The 21,274-nt window shown below is 38.3% G+C and overlaps 2 protein-coding genes across 3 annotated transcripts in view; one reads left to right on the forward strand and one right to left on the reverse strand.

Annotated features, from left to right (window-relative positions):
* KCTD4 (potassium channel tetramerization domain containing 4) overlaps positions 1-12,341 on the reverse strand; it is a 37,690-nt gene extending 25,349 nt beyond the window's left edge. For both annotated transcript variants that reach the window (XM_032314485.1, XM_032314483.1), the window contains exon 1: positions 12,043-12,341. The gene's annotated coding sequence lies outside the window, so the exon portion shown is untranslated. The remainder of the gene's footprint in view (positions 1-12,042) is intronic.
* The window catches only part of GTF2F2 (general transcription factor IIF subunit 2), a 155,997-nt gene that overhangs the window by 96,425 nt on the left and 38,298 nt on the right, over positions 1-21,274 (forward strand). The window lies entirely within an intron of this gene.

Consider the following 21,274-nt stretch of genomic DNA (forward strand, 5'->3'; position numbering starts at 1 on the left):
ATTTCATTAAAAAATTAAAAATAAAAGGCTTAAAAATAGAAGAAACTCATTGACTCACATAAATAAAACCCAGTGGTATTGTGGGCTTTAGCCATGCTTTATCTAGACATTCTCGATATCATCAGTGCTGTAGCTCTTTTCCTAATGTTCTTTGGTCTTTCTCCAGCTTGACTGTCCTAAGGAACCCAGATGTATGATTTTTAAAATATGGAGCTGTGTATCTTTTTTAATCAAAAAAATTTTTTAAACGCCAGGGAACAGGAAGTCCTTCTGAAGAGCTAACCCAAGAAGGCAGCTGGCCTTCTTTGCCCTAAGCATGCTGTTATTCTCACAGCCTTACCCCTGTACTGCTCCTTTTTAATTATCACCTTAAGTGAAGGATTATGTGAAAGGGGCTGATGTCATCATTAAAATACAGTTTTTAAGCACATTATAAATAGATAGCTGTAGTAAAAGTGCAGAAATACCATTGCAGTAAAACTACCCAAAAAAGGTAGGCAAAGTGTTTTACCTAGAATGTTTTTTTTTTAACAGACTAAAACAGTTCCTCATAGGGAGTGTTATTTGGAGGAGGAAGACTTCTTAGTCCTTGATAACAATCTTTTTTAAAAAAAGAAGAAGAAGAAGAAAATCTTTGGGAGATTACCCTGTAAGAATGCCTCCATTTCCTCTGAAGAGCCATTAACAGCTGTTGTCCCCAGCATTGAGCTATAGACTACACCTGAAGATTTAGTATTCTGATGAAAGAAGGATTTCCAAATGATTGTAAAAGCTATTGGGAATATATATAAAGAATTAAAACATTGGCATAATTTTTACTTTATTATTTTTTATAAAGATTTTTCTTATTTGAGGGAGAGAGAGAGCATGAGTAGTGGGGAGAAGGAGAAACAGCTCCCCACCCTTGAGCAGGGAGCCTGCTTCAGGGCTCAATCCCAGGCCCCTGGGATCATGACCTGAGCCAAAGGCAGACATTCAGCCAACTCGAGACACCCAGGCACCTCCCCCCACAACTGTTGGCATAATTAAACAACAAAGTTTTCATCTGATTTCCTTCTTTCAAATTCTCTGGTATTTTCACTGGAAGAAAGAGGAGAGGAACTTTCTGAGTAGGTATTGCCTCAGTGTAAGCATCTCTTGTCTTTGGAGTTCCATAGCCCCTCTGCCTGTTCTCTTGGGGTTCTGGCCCCTTCTTAGTCTGCTGCCATTCCACCTCAAATGGGCATTGTTTTAAAATTGGCCACTTTGACACTTGCCAGATGTATCCTGTGCATTCTTCCACTGTCTGCTGTGCTCTGTTCCTGGTTTTCTGCTTGCCAGACTTCTTATTATCCTTTAAGATTCCGTTCAAATGTGAAATGTCACCAACCATTTTTTTCCACACAGAATAATCACCATCTCCACCAAGCTCCTGCTATATTTTTTCTAATAAACCACTAATCACATTTTGCTTTTTATTAACTTTATTTATCTCTACTAGATAGTGAGCTCCTTGAGATCAGGAAATATATCTAATCTTTGTTCTAACAGCTTTATGTTCAGTAAATTCTCATAAATGACCAAAAATAAAAATTTTAAGTTTACGGATTTACTGTTATACCATGATTAGTGACTCTCTTAAGAATTAATACTTTTTTAAAAATGCATTTAGCTATGTTTAAATTTAAATTCTAAGTCCTGAGAAGCAGTACTGGCATTTGGTGGTGTTTGTACAAAGCCTCAGAGCTTTGCAGGATAAAAATACCTTCGTACACAATTTGTCTTTGTTCACTCACAGTTGAAAATCAACAGGGCTCACCTTAGGTAAAACTGTGAAGTAGAGAAAGTTTATCTTTATTATCCAGGCATCTCCTTTTATCATTCCTTTCCCCCTAGTAATGTCTATCTTTAGGTACCTACTTTTTATCATAGTCTGATCTTTTCTAGTCTCTCAATTCTGAATACATTTTAATAATGAATAGGCATCAAACTGGGTATTTGATTTTAAACCTTTTATTACCACATGTGAATAATAACCATTAGATTACCTGTTCAAAGTATTTGAGTAGGCACTTTTTTATTTTATGGGAAAGGAAGAAAAATCATTGAAATTACACCATGTATAGGTTGGCCCTAAACACAAAATCTGAGTAGTCCTTTTAGTTTGTGGTGGGACTTGTCACCAGGACAACCATCTCTGCTTCCTGGGCTGAGTGGGTAGATCTGGCCTGCTTGCATTTGTTGAAGATTTGTTGGGAGGATTTAAAACTTGCTGCTGAATGCGACCCACAGAAGTGGACAAATTCCCTTAGGCAGGATTAGCACCATCACTAGTCCATATAGTGTCTTTGTACAAACTTGTAAAAGGCGATTCTTCCTTCAGTGTTTTTTATTTTTGTCTGTCAGGGAATCATGGCAATTTACATATTTCGTTGAACAAGACATTATTGCCATTTTCCAGAAAATTGTCACAAGAATTATACAAATCTTTATCCTCTCTTTGAATGTGCTCCATCAGTGTGACCCTGTGGTGCACTGCAAAATGGGCCAGCCTGGGAATGAACGGCACTCCCTTATTTGCTGCAAGCCCAGATGTCCATTTTTCTTACTAGTTGGCTTGTCTAAGCCAATCTAAGTTGCTTATCTGGTCCTTGTAGGCACTGAAATTTTCAACCCTTGGTCTGTGGTTTCATGAAGCACTTGAAGAATAAGGAAATGTAGCACATGTTTCTTTGTTAGGGAATCAGGGTCCCACTTACCATTTAGTAATTGAATCAGCAGGAATGATGATAATCAAGTCTTTAACTCCTAGGAAGTACTAATTTAGACTTTGAGATGACTATGCTTTAAATATTCTTAACAGTTTGCTAAAGTACAAGATCTTCCTTATAAACATCATATAGACTGTCCTTCTTGCTTGAGACTCTTAATGAAGCTGCCATGGGATATATTATAAAGAAAAAGATTTTTTTAAAGATTTTATTTATTTGTTTGACAGAGATCACAAGCAGGCAGAGAGGCAGGCAGAGAGAGGAAGGGAAGCAGGCTCCCTGCTGAACAGAGAGCTTGATGCAGGGCTCAATCCCAGGACCCTGGGATCATGACCTGAGCCGAAGGCAGAGGCTTTAACCCACTGAGCCATGCAGGTGCCCAAGAAAACTTGAATTTTAAGAAAGAATTCTAGATATAAGTAGAGAAAGAGAAGACATTGTTTAAAAAAAATTTTTAAAGACTTCCTGGTTAGGGTGGTGGGGGCAGGGGGGGTACACACGGCTGCGTGGCTCAGTTGGTTAAGCACATCCAACTCTTGAGTTTGGGCTCAGGTCATGATCTCAGAGTCATGAGATCTAGCCCCACGTTGGGCTCTATGCTGGGCATGGAGCCTACTTGGGTTTCTCTCTCTCTCTCCCTCACTCTCTAACTAAATAAATAAAGTTAGTCAGTCTGCCGAGGGGAACTGATTTTCAGGTAGTACAGCTTAGCCTGCATGGTGGGCTGCCCACTCTTAAATGGCTTCATGTTCTATTAGATGTTCAATTTAAATCTTCTTTGCATTTTCACAAATAAAAAACTGAGTTAAGTTAACTGCCCGGGCTCACAGTTTGTGAATGGCAAAGCTGAAATTTGAGCCCAGATTCAGTTGATTTCAGTACATTAGATGACTGGGAACATCTTCTGGCCTTAATATTTTCAAAAGCTTACGTGGCTTTTCAGTAGGAAAGGGAAGGGAGTTTGTTCTCTTTTCCTCTCTCTTGTAGAGGAAGATCCTTATCCTATTGCCCTGCAACTTAAACTACTATTGTTAGTACCATGGTTCTGTTATATTATAAAATAAATAGGATAGGGGCGCCTGGGTGGCTCAGTGGATTAAGCCGCTGCCTTCGGCTCAGGTCATGATCTCAGTGTCCTGGGATCGAGCCCCACATCGGGCTCTTTGCTCAGCAGGAGCCTGCTTCTCTCTCTCTCTCTGCCTGACTCTCCGCCGACTTGTGATCTCTCTGTCAAATAAATAAAATAAAATAAAATCTTAAAAAAAATAAAATAAAATAAATAGGATAACATTTTCAGGATTTGTAGAAGATATTTTATGGATTCATTGTTTCATTTTAGAATTTTTGTCGAGTTTCAGCTCCTACAACTTAAAAATGAACTTTGATAGCATAATTTAATTTCAAAGCTCTGTATATCTGCAGGGGAGAGGAGAATCTTCAATGATTTTACATATCTGTGGAGTTCATTATTTTACTTTTGGGAAGTTTATGTGAATTCTGTAATGCTTTGGGTAGTTCTGATGCACTAGTAGTTGTGCTGTTTTGAAGATGTACTTCTCTACAATGTGTCCTAGTATGAGAGTTGCTACATACTATGTACTGATTTTTTTTTTAGCCCTTTGAAGGCCTCAGAATGTCCAAAACCCTTTTCTCATAATGCGTTATATAATTGAGGAAAACGGAAAGGATGGCATTAATAATAATGATAATGTTCAGGCCAAAACTTGTCAGACTGAAAAACAGTAGGCTTGTAGGGAAAATAGAGGAAGGTGTGGGCATATATAAATAAGCTTATATAAAACAAAACATGCCAGCAAATGGTATTTCCACTAAACTGCAGCTCCCTGAGGACAAGACTTTTTGTCTGCTTTTTTGGCTGGTGCATCTCTAATGACTGGAAGAGTACCTGGCACCTAGTAGGCTCACAGTAAATACTAGTTGAATGAGGAAGGAATGAAAGGTATACGACTTAGGTTTTATGCCTTTTATCGGGCGGGCTGCCCAGGACTTTGATCACAATGAGTCATTTCTTTTTAAGCTGTTACATGCCAAGTTGATTTATCTACTTCTGTTACTTCCCCATATTTCATAGCTTCAAGGTGTTATTTATTACTCACTTGTTCAACAGATATATATTAATCATTAAGATACATATTAAGCATCTAATGCATCTATTATACTAAGCAGTGTAGCACTTAAAGGAAACCAGAGCTTATCTGTTTTGGGAAATGGATCATAGATGGGTATTGAATAATAATTAGGGTAGCGTATTGTTGTATACAATATGAGAAGTTGACACAGGCAGTAAATACCAAGATTCAGAAAATACTGATTTGATGAAGTCAGTGAAGAGAGTCATAGGCTTTGAATAGATAAAGAGGAGGAGGGAGAAATTCTAGGAGGATCATGCACATCAAAATCTGGGATAAAGCAATTGGAGTGTTTTAGGGAATGTAGTGGGTCTGCCTGGTAGGCTTAGTACATGGAGAGCTGACTGTAGGGTGTTACAGTGTTGTCATGAACAGGTAGATGATCCACTGGAGTGCCTGTCACTCAGAGGGAGGTTCTTAGGTATCCTTCAGGGTTCTGTCTTCAGCATATTTTCCCTTGGTCAGTGTGACCCTCTTTGATTTTCATCTGGCCTCTGTAGTCTTTGTAGCTTTTACTTATCTCTTGAACTCTAGCCCTCCTGTGTTGTCTTGCTAAGTGATTCCCCCCCCCCCCCCTTTTAAAAATATATACACAACAACTCTGGAATTTGTATTTCCAGCATAGACCTCTCTTTGGACCTTCACACCCATGTATTTGCCACAGTTCACTGGAAAGCTCCCCTTGGATGTCTCACAGGCCACTTAGCTTCACATACCTGAAATTGAATTCCTGGTTGTTACCCACCTTCCCACCTCTAATGCAGGTCTTTCTCCAGTCTTCCCCATTTTTACTCAGTTACTCAGGTTAATAAACAACCTGGGAGTTATCCATGATTCCTCTTCTCATGACAAGACACAGCCAGGCCATCTTCCAGTTCTGTCAGCGGTGCCAGCACTGCACACGCTGACCTTCACTGCACACGCTACTACACAAGTCTGAGCTGCCTTCTTCACTGACCTAAATTTAGGACCAACTACGTAATTTGTAGGGACTGTTGCAAAACAAAATTCTACAGTCCCTTATTAAGTTAAGAATTTCAAAAGTGACAGCATTGCATCAGATCAAGTTAAGACCCTCCTACGTGTGGGCCCAGTGCACCATAGACTGCTCCTGCCCCTGCGACTGGCTCTGCTATCACAGAGCCTCCTAACTAGTGACTCCCTGCTTCCCCCTGTGGGCCATTCTTCACACAGCCTCACTAGCATAGACGAGATCATACCGCTTCCCTACTTAGCATGTGCAAGATCCTGTATGTCTGCCTTCCAAACTCTGTGTCCTTGGACCCTGAAGCTTCTTCATCCTCTTCTCCCACCGTACCCTGTTCTCATTCACTAGACAGAAGCCAGAATGACCTCTTCTTGGTCCCTCAGAACAAGACCCATCTCCAGGCTCCTCTTTCAGTCTAAGCACAAGTCTTTCACTAGATCTTATTCTCCTTTCCATCAGGCAGTTCTCAGGTCATATGTCACCTCCTCTGACAGGCCTCTCCTGACCACTCCTAGGTGAAAGAGTATAGCTACCTCCCCATCCCACCACCACGGCCTAGTTACTTGCCATGCCATGACTTTATTGTATTTTTAGCACTTACTACTGTATGGCACTATCTTTATTATTCATTAATTATTACCATTGACTGTATTCCTGTCACCTAGCATGGTTCCTGCCACTTGGTAATGATGAATAAATAATTGTTTCATGAATGAATGTTTTTCGTAATCCTTTTAGCCTCTTACATTTTGGAGATTTATCTGAAGAGCGACAGGTTTATTTTTCCTTTGTTAGATTCTAATCATCTTTTATTTGTTGAATTCTTATAAAATTGAATTATGTTTAATTTGCAAATATTCCAAGCTTAATTTTAAAATGCCAAATTATTTTCTCTTTAAAATGGCATAATTCTGAAATGACACATACTTACCTGTATTGTAGCTTGGACAACAAATTAAAGATGCTATTGCCCATTGAAGCTGATGTTGATACCATAGAGAGAGCAGAGAGCAGAGTTCCTCTCCCCACCCCCATCAGTATTTTACACCATAATATCGAAGGTTTCACAGCCCAAAGCTTCACAAATGTGTGTAAACCCATTCATTGGGTAGCCACTGAGCACCCATTATGTACCACACACTCAGGAACAAAAGATGAGTAAGGCATTTTTCCTGCCCTTGAATTGCTCACTGTAGATAATTCTTTCTTTGATATGCAGCATTCTGTGTAGTTTCAAAAAGAAAAAATTACTCAGTCTGCTTCATGAACTATACTTGATCTTCTAGCTTTTAAACGTGAACGCCCAACCCAAAATAATTCAGTTGTTATAGGAGAAACACTGTCATACACATACAGTTTATGAGGCGAACATGAATATGAAATATTGTAAAATTAATTTACAAATCTGTTGTTTACCAGTACTGTCTGGTACACACAACAATTGTGGAGAGGGTGGGTGTGGTACAGCCAAATGCTATTGTTAACAGAATTTGCAGTACTTCCCACATAATTACATTGACTGCCATATGGCATTTTATTGCAGTTCATTTAAATTACAAGGAGTTTATACTTCTGTTTGTGTTCTCTTTAGCGCCTTTCAGTAGCACTGTTTTTTATACTACATACTTTAGATATCCCTTTGTCGTAAAAAAATTATCTTTTAAGATGAACGTAATTTGTAAAATAGAGCACCATGACTTTTCTCGAAATAGTCCCCATGTGGATTCTAAATGGTAACTAAATGATTGCGTATATGCTGTACAGTTCCCTGAATCTTGCTAATCATACCAACAAACCAATAACTGAAATTATTTTTTTTCAAGAACATACTGTTCTGAAAATTATCTCGTGTTGGTTAAGTACATTAGCGTCTTTTTCCTTCCTGGAACTCTAGAGGAAGGAGTTGCTTCTAACGATTATTTTCTAGATAGCTACTACTCGGTTCTTTTTAAAAGTTCGTAGCTTTAAATAATTTTTTTTTAAGATTTATTTATTTGGGGGGGTAGTGTGTGTGTAGTGGGGAGGGGTAAAAGGGTGAGAGAGTCTCAAGCAGACTCTGTGCTGAGCATGGGGCCTGACGCAAGACTCAATCTCACAACCCTGAGATCATGACCTGCACCAAAGTCAGGAGTCAGATGCTTAACTGACAGTGCCACCCAGGTGCCCCACTTTAAACAATTTTTGATTAGCTTTAGAATGAAAATCGTTCTGAAATAATGTTACATATTATACCTACATCCATACCTCATATACAAAGTCTGTTGGGAATGTAATCTAGCCTTCTCTTTAACTTCATTTTTCTTTTGAACACCTGTTTTGAGTTCTATAGTAGATACCTTCAGATCCTGTCAAAAAGAGTAGCATCATTTACCCTTTCCCCAGATGACCACAAAGTACTATGCTTTTTTGTGAGTTTATTTGCTTGTTTTCATATATTTTTCACCCCCCTCTTAACAGTTCTCATTTTGTCATGTTCATGGTGTTACAATCTGCTGCTGCCCCTCTCTTCATTCTGATTTAGTGTTTTTAATTTCCTGTGAGCTAGGAAACCAGTTTTACAATTCTGTTAAAATAAATAATGTGTGCAAAGAGTAGCCTGAATAGACTCTGAGTGAAGGTCTAATGGGCTTGTCTATGAGTCAAGTGCCCAGAGCTGTCATGCTTGGCCTCGTGACATCTGTTTTGGTTGCTGAGATGTTCTTTTTTGCGTCTTTCCTAGTTCTGGTTAGGGCAGATGTCACTACCTAATAAATAGAAAATAAGTAGAATATCTCATTTTGGGACCTTTTCCTTGGGTCAGTTGGTCCTTGTTAACATGATACACTTGAAGCATCTATCTGAAACTCAGATATTTAATTAAGTTTTGCTAATTAAATTCCCTGACATCTTTCCAAGTGCTTTGCTGTGATACTGAGTCATGCAACTAAATGAACTCTTATTAAGCTATTGATTGCCAAAGCTTGTTTCTCTGCTCTTTATTCAAATTTCTGTCATGGATGAAGCTTACAGTTTAAAAATCAGTTGGTTGTTAACAACGTAGCAAGATACTCTGCAGTCAGTCCTAATGTCCATTCATTAAACCTTCAACATACATTCTGGGATACCTTCTTTTTCAGGCATTGTGCTAGGCACTACACTTACAGTTAACAAGAAAGACAGGGTTTCTGTGATTATGGCTTTCAGTAGTACCAAATCTTTCTTAAACTTCAACATATGTATGCAGATCACCTGAGAACTTCGTTTAAAAATGTTGGGCCAAGGCCCCAGAGTTTTTGACTCAATAGGTCTTAAGTTGGTACTAGAAATAAGTACTGTTCATGGGCACCCTCATGATTCTAAGGTAATGGTTGTCCAAGCACATTTTGAGAAATTCAGATCTCACAGATGAGGAATCCTTAACAAGGTATACAGTTTCCAAGTAATACATGGACCCAAGCAATGTAATGCTGTATTTTAACCTGATTGCTAGTTCATCTGTAAACGGTCTCAAACACGTTTTTTAAATCATTGGCTTATGTTTTTACCTGTTCCCTTTATGTTGAGTTGAAATGACTGGAAACTATGATTAAATCGAAGTGTGGTAATTTCTTATCTCTTAAATAACCCACCAACAAATTAATCTTTTCCGTAAGAATAACATTGCCCTATGGCAGGCTGCCTCCCAAAGACCACGGATCTTTGACAGCAACAGCAGAGATAAAACATTTCCTCCCAACAGCTTCTTTCAAAATGAAATGTCCTTGAATGCACAAGAAATCCTTGTCAGTGGTTGTCTCCAGGGAGGAAGATCTAGGGGAGATCTGGGGGTGACTTGTATTTAATCCCTATGCTTTTGCACGTTACACATTTTATACCATGTGACTGCATTAATTAATCCAAAATAAATTTGAGGAGGTAAGTCATGGCTATTACCACAGGTCTAGAAGTACACTGTTGGTCACTGTTTCACTGTAGTGGCCTCCTAAGTCTACCTTTCTTTTGGACACCTTCCCCATCAGCATATCCTAGAGGGCGGAGCCCTTCCTCTACTGAGCACTTTATTCCAATGACTCCTTTCTTCTTCAGAGGTTTATGGTACCACCTTACCATAAGCTTCATTCTTAGACATCCTAGAGTCTGTTTCTACTTCACTGGTCTAGTTTTATGTCCGAAAGGTGCTATTTTAATTATTGTGGCTTAATAGTGCATGTTAATGCCCAGCATATTATGAACTGCATTATTGTTCCTTTGAAAATTTTTCTTGGTTTGGGACGCCAGGGTGGCTCAGTGGGTTAAAGCCTCTGCCTTTGGCTCAGGTCATGATCCCAGGGTCCTAGGATCGATCCCCAAATCAGGCTCTCTGCTCAGCAGGGAGCCTGCTCCCCTTCCTCTCCCTGCCTGCCTCTCTGCCTACTTAAATAAATGAAATTTTTAAAAAAAAAAGGTACTTAATTAGCATATAAAATTTAGAGTATTATATAAATGTACATATCCGTAGTTGTTATTCTATTAAAAATGTGAAATAAAACTTCTCTGTCCTTAAGTTCCTGAGCTTATTGATCAGAGATACACAATAACTTTTAAAAAAAAATACTCAGGGGCGCCTGGGTGGCTCAGTCAATTAAGCATCTGCCTTTGGCTCAGGTCATGATCCCAGGGTCCTGGGATCGAGACCCGCATTGGGCTCCCTGCTTTGTGGGAAGCCTGCTTCTCCCTCTCCCACTCCTCCTGCTTGTGTTTCCTCTCTCACTCTGTCTCTCTCTGTCAAATAAATAAATAAAATCTTAAAAAAAAATACTCAGTTTGGGTTTATTAAAACTCTTCCATGGAAGAAACAAAGTTGAGCGTTGAGGAGCCTAGGTTGTAAGGCTGGGCAGTTTTTCTAAATACGCATATGCATATTTGAGAATGTATGCATATGTTGCATAGGCATATGCATATGTGAAAACTACCAAATTGTTGCACAGGCATATGCCTATGTGAAAACCACCAAATTGTACACGACAGAAATCAGCTCCCTTTATAACGGTTATACCTCAGTTAAAACTGTTTTAAAGTATCACAAAACTTTTGCTTGAGTTAGGTTTCCTCTCTGATAGTCATGCCCTTTTTTTCACTTTCATTAAAGATTGCTATTATAGTTTTTGCTAGTGGGCTTTAAAGGAGTATAGATCCGTAGCTAACATAGTACCTGACAGGTAATAGATACTCTGAATGTCTTCAATGGACTGTAATTGAGTAACATACTGATTATTTTCCTTGTCGAATGTGGCGCTTGCAGCACTGGCTTTGGGTGGCTGTGGGAGGACTGTAGTCCAGTAAGAGCCGCCAGAGAGAGAGGCGAGTGAAAGATGAGGGAAATAGAGCAAACACATAGGGAGTAAGGGGCTGCTTTGCTTGGAAGGTGAAGGCCCAGAGAGGAGTTTGCCATGCACACTGGGAGTGAAGGATAGAAAAGAAGGTGGCATATTCCAGGAATGGTGAAGAATCCTTAGAAGTTCAAGAGGCTCTTATGTTCCGTTATTTGTATTGCCCTCTCCACCAGCTTGTAGCTCTTTCATGTTGGTTTCTTTCACGGTACCTCGTTCTGGGCCTAGCTTGTATTAGGTCTCCAGAACCCTCTGGAATTCAGCATCATAGGCACACTTACCGTATGCACATACCATTCTGCCCTTCTCTCACTGGTACCTGGTATCATGTAGCTTCTCTTCATCCCTTGTTTATTGTTGTCCCTGAGACCAGTCTCTCCTTACCCTGGTTCATTCTCCTTTTTGTGGTCAGAGTTAATTTTCATTTTAAAGTGAGCCCTTTCCCATAGTTCCCCAGTTTTGACAACTGACTCATAGCTTAGTTTGGCATAAGAGAGCTTCTGTAGCCTGACCTAACCATCTTTTTACCACGTATTTTTCACCTCTTCTCCCCTCCCGCTCCCCCTCCCGTATTACCCCTCTTCTTCCCTCCTTCTCCCTCCTCCCCACTTCCCTTCCTCCTCCACCCTCTCCGTTCTTGGAATTTGCCACCTTCTTTTCTGCCCCTCATACTGTCCCACTTTGTACAACAAACTCCTAGCTGGACCTTCACATCCCTGGAAAAAGCCTTTCCTTACTCCTCCAGGCAGTTGCCCTGTGGGTCCCCATGTACTTGACTCTGGCTTTTACTGTACACTGTTACTTACCTCTCTGTATGTTTGTCTTCTCCGTTAATCAAGAGCAGGCACTCATAGGATACTTGCCTCTGACAGTCAGTTGCGAGGTGGTGGAGATGTGATACCACTTTGAAATAGAGGCTTTTGTTGAAGTTGGAAGGTGGCTGGTGAGAAGATAGTGTAAGCACACATATTTAGCAGAAGTTGGAGATACCGTTTATGAATACAGTGTGAGGAAGAATGAAGGAGGGGTGAGAAAGAGATTTATGTGTTAACATCAGAATGTTGAAGGGGAGAAGGTATTGGAGAGCTGTTGGTGGAAAGGAACCTGGTCAGAAGGACAACCATGGTGATGTATGGAATGTTTGGAATTTTAGAAATACAACACCTAATTGGGTACTGTTCTGAACTGTACAGAGAAAGGTGTGTGGGATACAGGCCACCCGCCCTCCAAACAAACAACTTTCAATTTGATGAGCAAGGTAAGACAGATACAGAAGAAATTGGAGTAAAAAGTTTAATAATAGCAATGTGTATGTGATTGGGTCCTTGGGTATGGTAGGAGAGCTAATTCCAGTAAGAATTTGTGTGTCTTAAGCAATGCTGATGAGCAAGCCATTCAGACAGGAAGTCAGAGTGGGCCCAAGTAATGAGGATTAGAAGATCTGAACAAATTTGGGAGGATGAATTGAGGTGCTTAGTAAGTATGGCTTTTAACACTCTGATGCTTATACTGATGAAAACAAGGACAAAAACAAGCATGACATTTAATATTTAATAGAAGTCAGCCAGTTTTGTGTACTGCTAGTCTTTTTTTCTTACAATGGTAGTTTTGCCAAAAAAAAAAAAAAAAAAACAAAAAAAAAAACACAAAAACAACTATGGGGAGCTAGTACTGCCAGTGGACTTGAGCATCTTGAACTGCCATAACTCCTCCATAACACTATGCTATATGTAACTAGCTATGTGCCTTGTAATTACACTACTTTACTTTGAACTAGGGCTTTACTGTTGTGTCATCAAAAAGTCATAATGTAACTAGCATCATTTATATAATGTAATTATGTGCCATAACAATAACATAACTGACATTTTTATAACTAATGATTTAACATAGTATTTATATAGCAGCATTAAGTAGAAACTAAAATATAAGCATATCTTTGGTTAGTTCCTATATGGTTTGCATCAGCTACAAGTTCTTAGTGGCAGTGTAAATGTAGAGGAAAAGACAGCATTTTGGTTTTTTTTGGTTTTTTTAGTTTCTAGGCTTTGTTTTTATGAGGTTGGAGCAAGAGTATATGGAGTGTTAGATAAATTTAACTTCTTTGAGAGAAGTCTAATTCTAGCATTGATCTTTTGTCACTGTACCACAGAAGTTTATTTCCAGCTTTCATTATCATTCTTGAATGTAGTTTGAATTCTTCAGAGATGAAGCATGTGCAGAATTCTTCTTTCAACCCCTTTAGTCATCCTCTTGAAGAGAACGTGAGACCATATGGCCTGAAACCCCATTCACAGTGGAGAGTCTGAAGCAGTGAATCGATAGGGAGTCCTTCCTTCTCTCTTTGCTGTCCCTAAAGGACAGTCTGAATGACTTGCAATCTATAATATCAATATCAGTATCACAGCAGCTGGTCCAAAATGGAGCACTCTCCCTCGAGCCTTACCACTCCTTCTGTAGATTTTTCCTCCTGGCTTGATTTGGTTTTAATTAGCACCAGAATCTCTCTTCTTAATTTTTCGAAGGTTGCTAAAACAGCATAATGAAATTCACTTTATCTTTTAAAAAATTCTCTCTGACTCTCAGCACATGTTGGTGGCCACACACTGTCAGACATTTCCCATCCATTATTCCAGCATTTATACTTTCATGGAGTCACTAATGAAGTAGCCATTTGCTATATTTGCTTAGTCACCATAGCAACAGTGTCTTGGTTAGTGTACGCCTGGGTAGCTTCCTACAGTTTGACATGATACGCTGCTAATAATTCTGATTTCTACTCAGAGGCAACTGGAATTTTGCAGAATGGAATTTTTAAATTTGCTGAGTGGAAGTTGTTTGATCCCACTGGTGTATTCTGTTGGCACCCATCACGTAGTCATAGGATCATAGAAATTTTAATTTGGAAGAATGATTCATACTTGCAGTATATATTGCAGTGGCTGGCTAGAGAAACATTGCTTCTATCCCCATAAGCAGCTTATTTAATCCCTAGCCTAAATATTTTTAGGTTCAAAGAAATCGATCAGAAGGTTAGCAGTTGGGGCTGCTTGATAATATTGGGTGCTTAGCTTTAAACTATTTTAAAGAATTCTGGCTATATGCCTTTAAATTATAATTTAATAAATATGAAAATTGAAAAGTACTTCTTGTCATAGTGATTTTTTCAGTCTTTTATTGGCTAATTTCTGTTAGGTCAGCCTCTTTGAACTACATTACCTCATTCATTTCCCCTTCTGCACACTCACTTTAAGTTCCTTTAGTCACTACTTAAAGTAACAGTTATATAAATTTATTTTCATTTTTAAAATGTGTCTCCTTCAGATTTCATATAATGTGAACATGTACCTTGCAGAAAATACACATTCTATAATATACTTTATTTGGAGAAGATAGTGTAGCCTGTTCATGGTGATAGAGTTCACAGTTTTAAGAATCATATCTAATCTTAAATGATATAAAGACTGTTGCTGTACCATCTGTTATAAAATGTGTAAAGGCTCATTTAAACCACCAAGTTCATTTCACATCTAAATTGCTTTTATCAAACATACTCCATATTTTAACCCTTACCTCATGTAGGAATTAAACCCACAGACACCCACTTCCCTTTAGTCATCCATATTCTCATTTTGATCTGTATAAAAATACAGCAAGCTCAGATCCTATTAATTTCATTCTTGGCTCTAAATATTGAACTGGGAGAAACATAACACGGGTGTGTTTTAGAATATGTTCATCCAAATATATATGTACATATACATACATACATACATATCTAGTTTTTCATTTGTTCCATAGTTGTTGAATTGATAATGCTAAGAGACCGAAGTCATAGTGTCGTTGCCTTGGACTGTTGCATGGACACAGCTAGCTTTCAGCTAGCAATACTAGAGGGAACTGAGTCAGCTTGATATAAAACCATTACCACAACTGAAAAAAAAAAATTACACAGAAGTTTATGCTTTCTTACTGGTATTCCTCCTTATCCTCATCTTACTGGTGTTTGCCCTTATCAAAGATGTCTACCAAAGTGACATTTACAAAGATAAATGACCCAGATTGTCATATCAAGAGCTTAGCATAATGAAGTGAATTTTGTCCATCATTTTTAAATATGCATCATGGTCAAGTAGCCTTTCTAATAATTTGTCCCATCCATGCATGTTCATGATGCGGAAAACATTTTGATACATTTGTTTTGGGCCTATAATAGTAGTCATTCTGTGACTAACCAGAACTCCATGAAGAATAGTCTGATATCCGTAACATTTTGTAGGAATTACAGGCTATAAAATGAATGACTAAAAGATGAAGCTACTTTCAAGTAGAGCTAACAGTGCAAATAAAATAACACAGAGAGACTAAGTCCCTAAAGCATCAGGACTATTTTCACCCCCATGTTGTTTAGAAACCCTTTTTCCCTGTATGCCAAGTTTGTTGTCTTTGTACTGAGACCAGCTATTAAAAAATCCTAGGTTTGAATTGAACCGGATAGTATTTTATATATTTAGAAAAATCCAGATTAAAACATTTATGTAATGCCTTCTTCACTCTACTAATAGCAAGGAAAAGAATTTGTACTATATTCAAAATGATATATTCAGTTCTTAATCAATCTATCTATAGGCTTTATGTAAAAGAAAACTTGCATGATGGCCAGGTAACTTTATGCTAGTGTTGCATAATTCCCTACCAAATAATAGCAAATCAGAAACCTATTTACAGTCAATGGATAAACAGTTTTGGGAGCTTCCAAAAAAGTAGTTGGAGTTGAAGATCTATCTAGAGTACTGGCAACATGAACAGATAAAATTGTGAAAACAGAAAATCTTAGTGTAATAATTACTGTCGGCACTGTCTCAAAATGGTGAACATATAAGCATTAGTGTTTCTGTTGTGAAACTGAGTTAATGTTATTAATGGTAATTTCTAGCAATATTTTTAAGTTTTGGAAGAATTTTATCTGCAAAGGTAAAACCTGTGTCTTAAAATCAAATTGCAGCCTTAAATTAATTAATACATTTCAGTCTTAATGGAAAGAAAAAGCTTTCACGTCGTATTGATTAAATATTTTTAAGTATTTTCAATCAAGATCTGTATGATGTGATTCAAGAATATTCAGGGGCGTGGCTGTCCCAGTACATTACACTGAACTGCCACAGTGACTGCTTGGCCTGCAATTCTCTCATCCACTCATGCCTCTGAGTCATACGTCACTGTGGGAGTCCGTGGACTCCTGTACGTGGGGAATCTGCAAGGAAGCAGAAGGCTAGAGCCCATTACTTAGCTGGGTGGGAGAGTTTAAGCTGCACGAGCCTCTAGAATTAGTACTTAGGCAAAACTCACTTTCTATTTATGAAAATAATCTGGGAGAAGAGAAGAAATGGATGGTGAAACCTGAGTTGCTTGAGTAAAATGGTGGTGTCAAGAGGATTTCTAAGCACTAGATTAACCCACCACATACGCAAAAGTTCAGGAGGGTCAGTGTAGTTAAGTGCTGGGCAAAGAATCCTTTAGGATACAAAATCTAAACTAATCCTTAGAGAGTCCATGGTGGAAAGAGGCCTAAGGGTTATTGTTTCATGTACCCTGAGACATTAACCTATTTGGTCATTGAGGTAAGATAATGTATATGAAATAATCCAGAGCTAGATAGAAAATCGAGAGAAAATCAACTAAAAAGGTCAGGGAGGTTTAAAAAAAAAAAAAAAAGGACACTAGCCAAAGTAAAGTAGACACTGATAATAAAGGAAGGAGAGGAATAAAATCATTATTCCATTCAGTTGTACCCACCGTGTAGTTTTTCTGCAGGTGGCCCTGTCCTCTGGGAAGAAAATTAGAAAACCTCTTTGCATCATACTTAATATGAGTAAGGCAGGAAAAGATTAAAGTTTGAGACTGTTTAAAAATGGCTATGAGTTATGTATAACTTAAAGAGATGTTCTGCTCAAATGTAGTTTTCTACTTTTGTGAAACTTAGATACATGTTCTAGTCACTACTGGTTGAAAGTCATATATGAGACATTGATTTGAGTGCCCTGAAGATTAAATTGAAAAATATTTGACTACATCTAGGGGCGCCTGGGTGGCTCAGTGGGTTAAAGCCTCTGCCTTCGGTTCAGGTCATGATCTTAGGGTCCTGGGATCGAGCCTCACATCGGGCTCTCTGTTCAGCAGGGAGCTTGCTTCCTCCTCTCTCTCTGCCTGCCTCTCTGCCTACTTGTGATCTCTCTCTGTCAAATAAATAAATAAAATATATTAAAAAAAAGAAAAATATTTGACTACATCTAATAATTCAGTCCATTTTTAAGATCAGGTGTACAGTCATCCAAAACTATAAGCTCTAAGCTGCCATATTTTTATATGTCTTCTGGTGCTGTGGTTGTTATAATTAGTTATAATTAGCACTTCTGTGAATTACATGTTTTACCTGCTGTTGAATGGCATTTAGGAAGAAATTTTCTTTCCTTGAAAACATCAGAGGAGATCAGAAAAAGTGCTTTTAATCTGATGTAGTCAAATATCCCCTGTTAGAATAAAGGATAAACACAGATTCCATAAGTCTTGATTTCAGAATCTATTAGGTAAACCAGATAATTATTAAGAGTTGTTTTCAAATGACTCCTATACATTTCTGTTCAGTGTGGCTACTTGGGTAATAACAATAATTATAATAGCTACAGTGTACTGAATACAAGCTAAGGGACAGTGTTTTATAAAGATCATCTCCCTATTTCAGTTGTTAAAATCTTCAGTTTTTCCCTTGAGGGTACCAGGCGTTAAAGAGATTGACTAACTTGTCCAAAATCATACCTGGTGGTAGGCCAGGAGCTTAAAACCGTCTTGTTTGAGACCCCATCATATCAGGCATGGTATGGTAAATTCTTTCTAGAATAAGCATTTTTCAGAGTCTCGCAGTATGCCATAGGTTTGCTTTTAATCTCTGATTTTTTTAGTACAAAATATTGGCATAAACCTGAATACAATAGATAGTTCTTTTTTGCTCTTTTGAATATTGAAGTTACAAATATTAGTGGTCCTATTGATAGATGAGTTTTCGCCCACACCCCTTGGAACTATACCAGGTTATTTAGGCTTTTTACTGTGATTGGAATTTGGAGAAGGAAAATAAAATGAAAGCTTCTTAAAGAATGAAATTTAAATGTTTTTGTCACTCATCATCCATTGGAGTTTAGGATAATTTCATTTCTAGCATAGGAAGAATAGCTTGCTGGTCATGTATTGAGAAGTAATAAATGGTCCCTGATTGGGTAACCTTTTTTTCTTCTCATGTATTTCTATTCTTTGCCTGTACTAAAATAATGACTAGAGTATCTGATTAATAGGAAGAGCATAAGCAGCAAAGGATTTCTTCCAGTAAATGCCATCCTTCTTTCTGCCCCCTTTCCTTTCTGCCTCCCCCTCTCCTCCTTTCCCTTCCCCATCACACACACACTTAAACTGCAATCCAAATTTTCCAAGGTGAAAAGAAATTTGCTGTCTTGAGATGGTATAAGAAAACATCCCTGACTTGGACTAACGAAAAAAAAAATTATAATGGCTACCTTGCAGGTGACCAAAATTGGTAATTATTTCAACAAAACCTTTAGGCACTGCATACCATGGACATCCTGTAGTTTTCCAGACGAATGAGAGCTAGTTGTGTGTGCTGTCCTCCTGGCCCTCTTCGTCCAGTGTGGGTGTCTTTTGTAGTTGCGCACAGCCAGAGCCCTGGTGACCTAGAAGTAATGCCACTGCTTTGGGTAAAGATACCCACTGAACGCACTTGCCTTCAAGTTCAAGATAATAAATATATTACATAAGGAAAGAATATAAGATAAAATGATAAGATAATGACGAGGTTTTGGCAGGAGGCAAGATATTTATATTTTGGACTGTTGAGTGGGGATTTTGTGTTGGTTAGCTAGTGGAGATGGATACTCGATAAAATGCTGGTGACAGAGTCTTCCTGGAGAAGTGAAAATTTGCTAATATGTTGACAGTCGTACAGCGTTTCAGTGAAAAATAGAATTTAGGCAGTAATTAAAAAAACAAGAACAAGACCCTTACAAAATGTCTTCATTACACTAAGTGTCATTTATTTTACCTTAATCAACACATTCCCAGAACTTCTCAGGGCTGTTGTTCCTATCAAGAATCTAGGAGAAAACAGAGTCCAAGTGTGAATCATTCCCTTGCTGAGTGTAGGCCCCTTTTGGATACCTTGCTAGCTAATGTAATGGACATATTTTGGGACATAGTATATTTTCGCATATAACTATAAATATTTTAAATTGGGATTTTATATATATATATACACACACACACATATGTATATATATGCTTACCAACTTGAGACATCTGGATTATTTCATTATATTTAAGATGTAATTATGGTATAAGTGAAGAGCACTGGATAAGGAATCTTGAGTCTCTCCCCCTCTCCCTGCTTCCGACAAACAGTATTGATCATGGGCAAGTCACCATTATGCTAGGGCTTAATTAGCGATTTGAGTTCTGTTCTCATGTAGAAGACTCAACTCAGTGTTAAGTCTTTTCGTTTAGTGGGAGCTGTTAGGTTGAATCATATGAAATTGCTAGTTTTCTAAAGAGCCAAAAACTAATTTCTATATTGCTTAGGAGATATCTTTTGATTTTTAGTCTGATTACTAGCTGGAATGCACTCCCATGAGAACAGTCTAGCTGCGCCTATCCAGGAGCTCAGGGATTCTCCTTAGAATAGGAACACGGGATTGAAGTTGGAGGGAATTACTGGTCTTTTAACAAAACTAGAGTCTTTTTTTTTTTTTTTTTTTTTTAAGATTTTACTTATTTGTATGTGAGAGAGAGAGAGAATGAGAGGGGAGAAGGTCAGAGGGAGAAGAAGACACCCTGCTAAGCAGGTAGCCGGATGTGGGACTCGATCCTGGGACTCCAGGATCATGACCTGAACTGAAGGCAGTCGCTTAAGCAATGGAGCCGCCCAGGAGCCCAAAACTAGAGTCTTGATGCAAATAGTTATTACACACTTGTGTTATGACTTTCCTGCTTCTAGTACTAATTCTTAATTCTTTGCTGCTGCTTTGCTTAAAACTAAAAGCAAACAAAACGCCTGGGATCTAGAGGTCAGAGGGCTGCAAACAAGTGACGTGGTACAGCTAGTATGTTTTTTGGTACTAAGAGGTTATTTTTGTTTTGCTGGGAGCTGGGGGTGGGTGCGGGGCAGGGGGAAGGTTTGCCCTTTATAAAAATTGAATTGGTTGGCAGTGTTTAAATAAATACTTTCACACAAAAATCTGACTCTGCATATTCTTGAGTAATTAGAAGATCTGGTAATACTGTGCTTGTATTCCTACAGACTAACCATCAAGTGCATGCTAACTAAGGTCTTATTGCCCACTTGGGATGGAGCGTGTGCTCTATTTCCAGTTCACCACAGCCCCCATCTCTGGCTGGGACTTCTACTTTACTTGACAAGCTCCTATAGATATTTGGGTGTGTCATTCTGCAGTGACTTCCTGCAGTGATAGAAGTGCTCTTTATCTGTGTTGTCCTATATGTTGACATTAGCCATATGTGCCTGTTGGGCACTTAAAATGTGTTTGGTGTGCCTAAGGAGCTAAGTTTTAGTTTAAATTAATTTAAATAATTGCATATTGCTAGTGGCTACTATATTACGCAGTGTAAGTAGATATGTTGAGTGTTCCCTCCAGAGTGAAAATTAAATCTTAATATATTTTACAGTCTCTCTTCTCAAATGCCAAATCTAAATGTTAGCATATATTGCCACAGTTATGATTTGACAGTCAGATTGCCATCTCTGATTGAATGCAGCCTAAAATTTTTCTTCTCATCTTTTATTTTTCGTTTATACAACACATTTATACTGCATGCCTATTCTAGGCGCTAGGGATATGAGCAAGTTCCTGTTTTCACGAGGCTTACAAATACTAATAAATATTTGTAAGAGACACTTAAATTACTTAATTTCAAATTTGCTGTCTTTAAACCTTCCAGAAGCCCTGCCAGATAAGG

Source organism: Mustela erminea, chromosome 15 (assembly GCF_009829155.1).
Source record: "Mustela erminea isolate mMusErm1 chromosome 15, mMusErm1.Pri, whole genome shotgun sequence".
Lineage (NCBI taxonomy): Eukaryota > Metazoa > Chordata > Mammalia > Carnivora > Mustelidae > Mustela > Mustela erminea.